Source organism: Budorcas taxicolor, chromosome 9 (genome assembly GCF_023091745.1).
Source record: "Budorcas taxicolor isolate Tak-1 chromosome 9, Takin1.1, whole genome shotgun sequence".
In the NCBI taxonomy this organism is placed as follows: Eukaryota; Metazoa; Chordata; class Mammalia; order Artiodactyla; family Bovidae; genus Budorcas; species Budorcas taxicolor.
Window position 1 is genome coordinate 8,315,168 of NC_068918.1, and position 10,994 is coordinate 8,326,161.

Below are 10,994 nucleotides of genomic sequence, written 5' to 3' on the forward strand. Positions count from 1 at the left end.
TTATGGCCGGCCTTAGAGCGGCCGCCAGAAAGCCGACTAATTTGGCCAAAATAAATTCAGTGAGGCAGGAACCAAATGAGAGCCCAGCAGCCTTCCTTGAAAGGATAATGGAAGCTTTTAGACAGTATACCCCTATGGACCCACAGGCAGATGAGTCACGAGCGGCAGTTATGTTAGCATTTGTAAATCCAGCAGCCCCTGATATTAAAAAAAAAATTACAAAAGATAGAGAGGTTAAATGAACAATCCTTGCAAGATCTAGTGAGGGCAGCCGAGAGAGTTTTTAATCATAGAGAGACCCCAGAAGAGAGAGAGGACCGCATTAGAAGAGAAGAAAGAGAATTCAGAGCTGAAGAAAACTGTAAAAATCAGAAAGAGCTGGCCCAGATACTTTTTGCTGGGGTTGAAAACAAAAACAGGTTCCAGAAAGGGAAAAAATTGGACTCAAAAACTGAAGAAAAAACGACAAGGCGTAAGCTTGAAAAAAACCAATGTGCGTTTTGTAAAGAGTTTGGACATTGGAAAGATAAATGCCCCAAGAAAAATCTAAAAGAGGAGCCCAATACTCAGTCTTAAACCAAAAAGATGGACCCATGTCTAAGAAAAGTAGCTGGGTGCAGGGAGCAACCGGGACTAAACGATATGGATGGACTACAAAACGGCATGTGAACTTGGGGGCCCACCAGGTGACCCATTCTTTTCTGGTGATACCTGAGTGTCCAGTGCCCTTGTTGGGAAGGGATTTACTGTCTAAAGTAAATGCCCAAATTCATTTCGACCACGGACAAGTGTCGGTTTTAGATGGGACCGGGCATCCTCTTCAGGTCTTGTCTCTGGCATTAAAAGATGAATACAGACTCTACTTGCCAGAGGCCCCAGCGACAATAAGCCCCGAAGTACAACCATGGGTTCAAAGATACCCTCAGGCCTGGGCTGAAACTGCAGGAATGGGACTAGCCAAACAGAGGCCCCCTATCATTGTGGAACTGAAAGCCAGTGCTTCCCCGGTGAGGGTACGACAGTATCCCATGAGTCAGGAGGCTCGACAAGAAATTACTTCTCATATACAACGCCTCATAGATGCTGGGGTCCTGAAAAGGTGCCGGTCCCCATGGAACACTCCCCTGCTGCCTGTGAAAAAGCCTGGGGGAACTGATTTTAGACCGGTTCAAGATCTACGAGAAGTCAACAAACGGGTGAATAATATTCATCCTATGGTTCCTAACCCTTATACATTGCTAAGCAACTTGCCTCCAAACTACATTTGGTACACTGTTGTAGATTTAAAAGATGCCTTTTTTAGTTTGCCTCTTGCCCCCGCAAGCCAGGAGATCTTTGCCTTCAAATGGCAGGAAGACGGTGGTCAGACCCCTGTGCAGCTAACATGGGCTCGCTTACCACAGGGTTTCAAAAACTCGCCCATGTTATTTAATGAGGCCCTGGACGAAGACCTCCGTGAGTATCGGGTTGAACACCCTACCATTGTTTTATTACAATATGTTGATGACCTTATGCTGGCGGCGGCTACAGAGAAAGAGTGCCAAGAGGCAACAGGTGACCTTCTCCAAACCTTGGGGACTTTAGGTTACCAGGCTAGTGCCAAAAAGGCCCAGATTGCCAAGCAAGAGGTTACATACCTCGGTTATAAGATAAAACAGGGCCAGAGGTGGCTAACACAGGCTATGAAAGAAACCATCCTCCAGATCCCTGAGCCGGCTAACCCTAGACAAGTGAGAGAATTTCTGGGAACGGTGGGATATTGCCGGTTATGGATCTTGGGGTTTGCAGAAAAGGCCAGGCCCCTATATGAGGGGACCAAAGAAAACAAGGACTGGAAATGGACTGAGCCAATAAAAGAGGCCTTCCAAGAGCTCAGGCGAGCCTTGCTAGAGGCTCCTGCCCTTGCCCTCCCTGATCCATCTAAGCCTTTCCAATTATTTGTAGATGAAAAGTGGGGGATAGGAAAAGGGGTACTAACACAGAGATGGGGACCATGGAAGTGACCTGTAGCTTACCTTTCCAAGAGACTGGACCCAGTGGCAGCCGGATGGCCACCTTGCCTCCATATCATCGCGGCCACCGCGCTCTTAGTCCACAATGCTGATAAACTGACTTACGGACAGAGACTCTTGGTCTACACTCCTCATGCCATAGAGAGAGTTTTAAAGCAACCCCCAGGTAAATGGATTTCTAATGCCCGCTTGACGCAGTACCAGGCCTTGCTACTTGACACCCCACGGATTCATTTCCAAACGCCCTGCACTCTAAATCCGGCCACTCTTTTGCCCAATCCAGGGGAAAATAGCCCCCTCCATGATTGTGATGAGATACTGCCCGGGGTAACAGCAATGCAAAAGGACTTAACCGATACTCCACTGGATAACAGTGAGCTAAGACGGTTCACAGACGGCAGCAGTTATGTAAAAGATGGACAGAGACGGGTGGGAGCTGCAGTAGTAGATGACTCTGGATGGACGATATGGGCAGAGGCCCTTTCCCCGGATACCTCAGCACAAAAGGCAGAGTTAATTACCCTGATTCAAGCGTTAGAGAGAGCCAAAGGAAAAAGAATAACTATTTTCACTGACAGTTGCTATGCTTTGGGCACGGTACACATCCAGGGCCCGATATATCGGGAACGGGGGTTTTTGACAGCTGAAGGAAAAAAAATTAAAAACTTGCCTGAAATCCGTAGACTTTTAGAGGCTGTACAGATGCCTCGGGCTGTGTCAATAGTACACGTACCTGGACGTCAGAAGGGTGACAGCCCCACGGCACGAGTGAATCGTGCCGCAGACCTGGCAGCTCAAAAAGTAGCTGATAAAGATTTCATCACCCCTGTGTTGGCGATCGAACTTCCACCTCCAGGTATGGGGACTCTGCCCCCAACCTCTGAGTATTCATCCACAGACTTTGCTTGGATCCAAAAACACACCAACCTTCACAAAGGTGAAGATGGATGGTACCGAGACTCAGACGGCTACTTGATACTCCCTGCTCAGCTGGGACGGCAACTATGTGAGCATGTGCACTTGTCTACTCATCTGGGAGAAAAGAAGACTCTGATGCTCTTTCAAACTGCGCGCCTGCAATTTCCCCGGCACCAGACAACTGTGAAGAACATAGTGCATGCTTGTAAGGCGTGTCAACAGATGAGGCCAGGAAAAGGACAACATGCAGGACTGAGGTATCGGGGAAAAGGACCCAGGGCAACACTGGGAAATAGATTTCACCGAGGTAAGGCCAGGCAAGTATGGTTACCGGTACTTGTTAGTGTTGGTGGACACCTTCTCAGGGTGGGTAAAAGCTTTTCCTACAAAGGGAGAAACCGCGATGATAGTGACAAAAAAGATTTTAGAAAAAATAGTTCCCAGGTTTGGCCTGCCAGTGACCATCGGCTCTGATAATGGACCTGCCTTTGTGAGTCAAATAGTTCAGAGCCTTGCCCTAGCCCTGGGGACTAAATGGAAGTTACATTGTAAATACAGTCCACAGAGCTCAGGGCAAGTAAAAAAAATGAATCGGACTCTAAAAAAAAACTTTAACTAAATTGGCTATAGAGACTGGCGGGGACTGGGTGATCCTCCTTCCCTTCGCCCTCTTCCGTGCGCGTAATACTCCTTATCAACTTAATCTGACCCCATTTGAGATTCTGTATGGGAGACCTCCCCCTGTATGTCCAATATTTGAAGGGAAGAAACTACCGCCTCCCACGTTGGGGCAACTCCAAGAGGCCTTGATGGCCTTAAGCAAGGTGCACTCTCGTGTCTAGAAACTGCTCCGGGAAATACATGTGGGTCAAAATAAGGGAACTATTCCCTCACATGACATTGGCCCAGGAGACTGGGTGTGGGTCAAAAGGCACCAAACCAAGGCACTAGAACCCAAATAGAAGGGTCCTTATGTTGTTCTTCTTACCACCCCAACTGCCCTAAAGGTTGACGGTATCAGGCCTTGGGTGCATTGCAACCGCGTACGTCCAGCTGCTTCAGCAGAGCAAAAAGACGCTAAAAAAAAAATGGGAAGCATCGCTGCACCCGTCCAACCCCTTGAGGCTAAAGCTTCAAAGGCGCCAACAAGACCAGGACAACTCGGCTGGGCCCTCTTGTGGATGACTCAGTTACTCTGCTCTGGAGTTGCCAGTGTGAGCCCGCATCAACCCGTCAAAATCACCTGGAAGCTGCAAAATGGACTAACACGAGAGGTGCTAAACTCCACTACTGCAATACATCCACCAAACACATGGTGGCCAGACTTGTACTTTGACCTCAAGCCGATGGTAAATGTGCCTTGGACTAGGGGTTATCTCCGAGAACAAGGGTTCTGGGCATGCTCAGGCGCACCCAGGCATGACTGGAAGACCTGTGGGGGGGCACAAGACTCTTATTGTAAAACTTGGGATTGTGTTACTTCTAATGATGGACCTCGGTGCTGGGAAGTAGAAAATCGAGATTTACTTAATTTTTCATTCGCCAAGCCCCTCCCTAGGGTCCTCGGAGATCCAACTTTTAGCTGTGAAAGTTGCAATTATGCACAAGTCAAAATAAGGTTCAATCCAGAAAAAAGCAAAAAAGAGGGGACCTGGATCTCTGGCCTATCTTGGGGACTACAGACGAGGGAATCAGGAGGGTTTGGGGTTGATGGAAAAGGGATTATAATAGTGAGCCAGGTCTTAGAGCCAATTCTTGTACACAGTATCGGGCCCAACAAAGTAAAAGAGCTGGCTGTAACCCCCCGCCTAACGACTTCCATGCCAACATCTTTGGCAGTGAGTCCCGAAGCAGAAGCGCTCGCTGAAATAGATCCCCTATGGAAGCTGATTAGGGCAGCTTATGCCACCCTGAATCAGACCCATCCTGAGGCAACTAAATCTTGTTGGCTTTGTTACAACTTAATTCCCCCTTATTACGAAGCAGTAGGCCTCAATGCCTCTTATGACTTGGCCAACAGCACCGATCCTCCTCAGTGTCATTGGGGGGACCAAAAGGTGGGTCTGACGATAAAAGAGGTATGGGAAAAGGGCTTATGCATGGGCACGGTGTTACCAGCAAAGTCTCCACTTGGTGTGCATGTCATCGAGCCTGATGATTTGCCTGTAGCTAAATGGTTAATACCTCAAATGGGGAGATGGTGGGTCTGTTCACACACGGGGCTAACTCCATGTCTGCATAGCTCAATCTTTGACCCCAGAGAAAAATTCTGTGTTATGGTGGTTGTCATGCCAAAGATTCTGTACCGACCAGAGAAAGCAATATATGATTATTGGGCCCAGAAATTAACTCTAAATCCTCCAAAAAGAACTTATAAAGTTAAGAGGGAACCTCTTACCGTCATAACCATAGCAACTATGTTTGGTCTTAAAATAACCGGGGCTGAGACCGGAATAACAGCTCTGTCCCTGCAAGGCCAAGGATTTAACTCCCTGAGAGCGGCCATAGATGAAGACATTACCCGTATAGAGCAATCTATTAGTCATTTAGAATCGTCTCTAACTTCTCTATCTGAAGTAGTTCTGCAAAACAGGAGGAGATTAGATCTGCTCTTTCTGCAACAAGGGGGACTCTGTGCTGCCCTAGGAAAAGAGTGCTGTTTCTATGCGGATCATACAAAAATAGTTAGAAAATCTATAGCCAAAGTGAGAGAAGGACTAGCCCAACGTAAATGAGAACGTGAGGCTCAACAGGGATGGTTTGAATCTTGGTTTCAACAATCCCCTTGGCTGACTACCTTAATCTCCACCTTGCTAGGACCCCTGCTAGTACTTTTACTAATGCTTACCTTTGGCCCATGCATTATCAATAGACTTGTAGCCTTTGTAAAGAAACACATAAATACCATACAGCTGTTTGTGTTTTGACAACAATATCAAACTGTGTCTCAGGACCGAGAAAAAGATTCCTCTATATGATCTAAGGACAGGGGAAAATGTTAGGGACCAAACGACGGTCTCTAGGACCTGAGTCATGTTTACCAGAAAGAGACAGGATATGCGCTCATCCTGCCTGGCCAATCATGTAACGCCAGCTACTCCTGTAACTGAGACAAAGAACTGCCTGTATATAAGCCGCCATACTTCTTTGTTCATGGCTCTTGTCAGATTCCCTTGTGTGGGATGAGACTTGGGCCCTAGCGCGCTAAAAATAAACTAACTCCCTTCTTGCGTTTGCAATACTGTGGTGGCCTTGCTCTCTCGGTCAGTTCGGAGATACGGGCTCAGAACATAACAAGTGCAAAATTCAGACTTAAAGAAAGTAGGGAAAACCACTAGGCCATTCAGGTATGACCTAAATCAAATTCCTTATGATTATACGGTGGAAGTGACAAGTAAATTCAGCAGATTAGATCTGATAGACAGAGTGCCTGAAGAGCTCTGGACAGAGGTCCATAGCACTGTACAAGAGTCAATGATCAAAACTATCCCCAAGAAAAGAAACACAAAAAAGGAAAAACGGTTATCTGAGGAGGCACTACAAATAGCTGAGAAGAAGAGAAGCAAAAGGCAAAGGAGAAAAAGAACGATATATCCTTCTGAGTGCAAAGTTCCAAAGAATAGCTAGGAGAGATAAGAAAGCTTTCTTGGCCACGTTGGGCCCGGCTGCGGCTTTAGGACCCGTCTTGGAGAGCCGATTCAGGAGCTCGCGCCGGGGCGCCGGCCGTTGGGGCGGCGCGAGGGAAGCCAGTCCGCGGCGTGTGCTGCGGGCCGCCCCGCGGCAGCGCCGGCGGCGGCTGTGGGTGGCTGTGGTCAGCCATCGCGGTGGAGCCTGGGCAGCGGCGCGTCCCGCCCAAGGGCGGCTCTGGCTGAGGGCGGAGGGGCCGGGGGAGAGCCCGGGGCAGTGGCTGAGGCGGGCCGGCGGCGGCGGGGACCGTTGCCCACAGAAGAGCCGGCCGAGATGCTGGCGGAAAACCTGGTTGGAGGAGTTTGAGATGGAGGACGAATCGTGGTACAACCACCAGGAACTCCAGCAAGATCTCCAACTTGCTGCTGAACTTGGGTAGACATTACTGGATGGAAACAGAGTTGGAGGATTCTCTTCAGCAGATGTACACAACCAATCAGGAGCAGTTACAGGAAATTGAGTATCTGACCAAGCAGGTGGAGCTTCTGCGGCAGATGAATGAACAGCATGCAAAGGTTTATGAGCAATTAGACGTCAGAGCGAGGGAACTGGAAGAAACAAATCAAAAGCTCGTTGCTGACAGCAAGGCCTCACAGCAAAAGATTCTGAGTCTGACTGAAACAATTGAATGCTTGCAAATGAACATTGATCACCTCCAGAGCCAAGTGGAGGAGCTGAAATCATCCAGCCAAAGAAGGAGCCAGGGGAGGCATGACCAGGAGAAATCGGCCCCCAGCTTCTCGTGTTTGAAAGAGCTGTATGACCTCCTCCAGTACTTCGTGTACGATCATGTGTTTGCCGAGAAGATCACTTCCGTACCGAGTCAGCAAAGCCCCGATGAGGAAGAAAATGAGCATTTGAAGAAAACAGTAACAATGCTGCAGGCCCAGCTGAGCCTTGAGCGGCAGAAGCGGGTGACCATGGAGGAGGAATACGGGCTGGTGCTGAAGGAGAACAGTGAGCTGGGGCAGCAGCTGGGGGCCACGGACGCCTACCGAGCCGGCGCGCTGGCGCTGGAGGTGGAGGTGGCCAAGATGCGGCAGATGCTGCAGGCGGAGCACCCTTCTGTGAGCGGGGTGGAGAAGCTGGTGCCGGACTCTCTGTTTATCCCTTTCAAAGAGCCCGGCCAGCGCCTGCTGGACGAGATGCTCCTGACCGTGACCGAAGCGCACAGGAAGCCCCTCAAGCAAAGCAGCAGCGAGACGGTGCTGAGCAGCCAGGGCGGGCTGCAACATCGTGAGGGGCCACGAGGAGACCTGCATCTGCTGGGCCCAGGCAGTGAAGCAGAGGGGCATCTCCCTTCTGCACGAGGTGGACACACAGTACAGTGCCCTGAAGGCGAAGTACGAGGAGCTGCTGAAGAAGTGCCAGCAGGAGGAGGACAGCCTGTCCCACAAGGCTGTGCAAACCTCCCGGGCTCCGGCCAAGGACCTGGCTGCCCTGAACGCCCAGCCCAAGCCCAGCACCCTCAGCTGGGACCCAGCCTCTGTCACCTCAGAGCCCATCAGCTCCCCCACTACCTCGACGCCGCCAGAATACAAAGTGCTTTTTAAGGAGATCTTTAGTTGCATCAAGAAAACTAAACAGGAAATAGATGAACAGAGAACCAAATACCGATCTTTCTCCTCTCATTCCTAAGTGAACCACCAGCTCCAGGGCTAACTGGCCTGTTTCCTGTTACCTCTCCCACTCACACAAGTGTGTGTCGACCCCAAAGCCTGATGTTGCCCCTGACGTTGGCCTCATTGCTTTGCTTATGTATTAGCAAATGCATAGAGTGAGGAAGGAAGGTAGTTCCTGGTGGCAGTTGTATAATCCAGTTCGTTTAAGCTCCTCAGGAAATCCCATGACAGACTGGCCTCTGGCTGGCGTGATGATTAGGTTGCAGTTCCTTGAAAAGCCCCAGAACCAGTGGAGGGAGGATCTGTGTCCCTGCAGAAGTAGTCCTGGAGTAACTGTGGTATATAGTATATATAATCTAGCATATATTATATAGGGGAAATGGCAGAGTTGAAACAAAGCTAATGCAATTCCTGCTGCCTTCTTGCTTAACTTCTCAAAACTATGTAGAAGTCAGACGGCTGCCACATGAAAAGGTCTTTCACAAACACTTGGATACTGTGAATTCATGAAGAATGTTCAGGAGAAAGCAGGGGTCCCATCCAAAGCAAATGGCATTACAAATACTCCAAGCCTTTGAGTTCGTTACATCTGCTACCAGTGGAACTGTGACTGACGGATAATCCTAATACATCTCAGTCCAGCTGAATACCAAATGGAAAGGGCAGGCTCTGGCTGGCCCAGTTAGCTTGTTAGCAGAGCCCTGGAGGGCCTTCTCCCCACATTCAGATGTTTGTACTCAAAAGCTGTAGTGGCTAGGATAGGCAAATCATTCTTTTCTTAAATTCACACTAAAGGGGCAAGATAGAACCCTCACCCCCACTTTGTTGTCTGAGCTGGTTAGCCCACTGGTCTCAAGCTGCTCCTACTCACTTCCTACCATTCCTGTACACGTTTGTGACTTGCTGCAGAAATGCCTATCTGCCACTTTGTATTAAACAGTGTTGATGTCCTGACTGTGGAAATAACACTTGTCCTCTCACTTGCATACTTTTAATTTAAAACTATTTAAGAAAACTGAGGTTCCATTTATTGTATATATTTTTCTAAAAACCAAATAAAATTACCTATGAAAATGAAAAAAAAAGAAAGCTTTCCTATGTGAACAATGCAAAGAAATAGAGAAAAACAGTACAATGGGACAGATAAGACACCTCTTCAAGAAAATCAGATACCAGGGGTACATTTCATGTGAACATGGGCACAATAAAGGACAGAGACAGTATGGACCTAACAGAAGCAGAAGATATTAAGAAGCAGTGGCAAAAATACACAGAAGAACAATACAAAAAAGGCCTTAATGACTCAGATAAGCACGGTCGTGTGATCACTCAGCTAGAGCCAGACATCCTGGAATATGAAGTCAAGTGGTCCTTAGGAAGCATCACAGTAAACAAAGCTAGTGAAGGTGATGGAATTCAAAACAAGCTATTTCAAGTCCTAAAAGATGATGCTGTGAAAGTGCCACAATATTCCAGCAAATTTAGAAAACTCAGCAGTTGCCACAGGACTGGAAAAGGTCAGTTTTCATTCAAATCCCAAAGAAAGGCAATCTCAAAGAAGGTTCAATACCACACAATTACACTCATTTCACATGCTAGCAAAGTAATGCTCAAAATCCTTCAGGCTAGGCTTCAAAAGTTTGTGAACTGAGAACTTCCATATATTCAGGCTGGATTTAGAAAAGGCAGAGGAACCAGAGATCAAGGTGCTGACATCTGTTGGTTCATAGAATAAGCAAGGGAATTCCAGAGAAACATCGAATTCTGATTCATTGGCTATGCTAAAGCCTTTTACTGTGTGGATCACAACAAACTGTGGAAAATTCTTAAAGAAGTGGAAATACCAGACCGCCTGACCTGCCTTCTGAGAATTCTGTATGCAGGTCAAGAAGCAACAGTTAGAACTGTACATGGAACAACAGACTGGTTCCAAATTGAGAAAGCAGTATGACAAGGCTGTATTTTGTCATCCTGCTTTTTAACTAATATGCAGAGTATATCACGTGAAATGCTGTACTGGATGTAGCACAAGCTGGAATCAAGATTGCCGGGAGAAATATCAGTAACCTCAGATATGCCTATGACACCACCCTTATGGCAGAAAGTGAAGAGGAGCTAAAGAGCCTTTTGATGAAAGTGAAAGAGGAGAGTGAAAAAGTTGGCTTAAAGCTCAACATTCAGAAAAAGAAGATCATGGCCTCTGGTCCTGTCACTTCATGGGGCCAGACTGCCAATGCAGGAGGTATAAGAGATGCAGGTTTTATCTCTGGCCTGGGAAGACCCCCGGAGCAGGGTATGGCAACCCACTCTAGTATTCTTGCCTAGAGAATCCCATGGACAGAGGAGCTTGGCAGTCTACAGTCCATAAGGTCACAAGAGTCGGACATGACTTAGTGACTAAACCGCCACCAGAAAATATAAAGAACGAAACAGACCTGAAAGATACATTAACTAAAGTTAAAAATATATTAGAAGGAATCAACAGTGGATTAGATGATACACAAGAATGGATCTGTGAAATGGAAGACAGAGTAATGCAAATAATCTTAGCTTTTGTTTGTTTCCTTAGCAAGAAAAAAAACAGACTTAAAATGATGATCTTTTTTAAGTTATTTCTGGGAAAACATCCAGCATACACACTTTCATACTCTAGGGGTCCTAGAAGAAGGAGTAAGAAATAAAGAGGCAGATAACTCATTTGAAGGAGTAGTGGCTGAAAACTTCCTTAACTTGGGAAAGGAAATAGACACCCAGT

General features: G+C 47.5%; 1 pseudogene; it reads left to right on the forward strand.

Moving 5' to 3' along the window:
* Positions 1 to 6,890: 6,890 nt before the first annotated feature.
* On the forward strand, positions 6,891 to 8,255 carry LOC128053525 (cerebellar degeneration-related protein 2-like; annotated as a pseudogene).
* Positions 8,256 to 10,994: the final 2,739 nt, after the last annotated feature.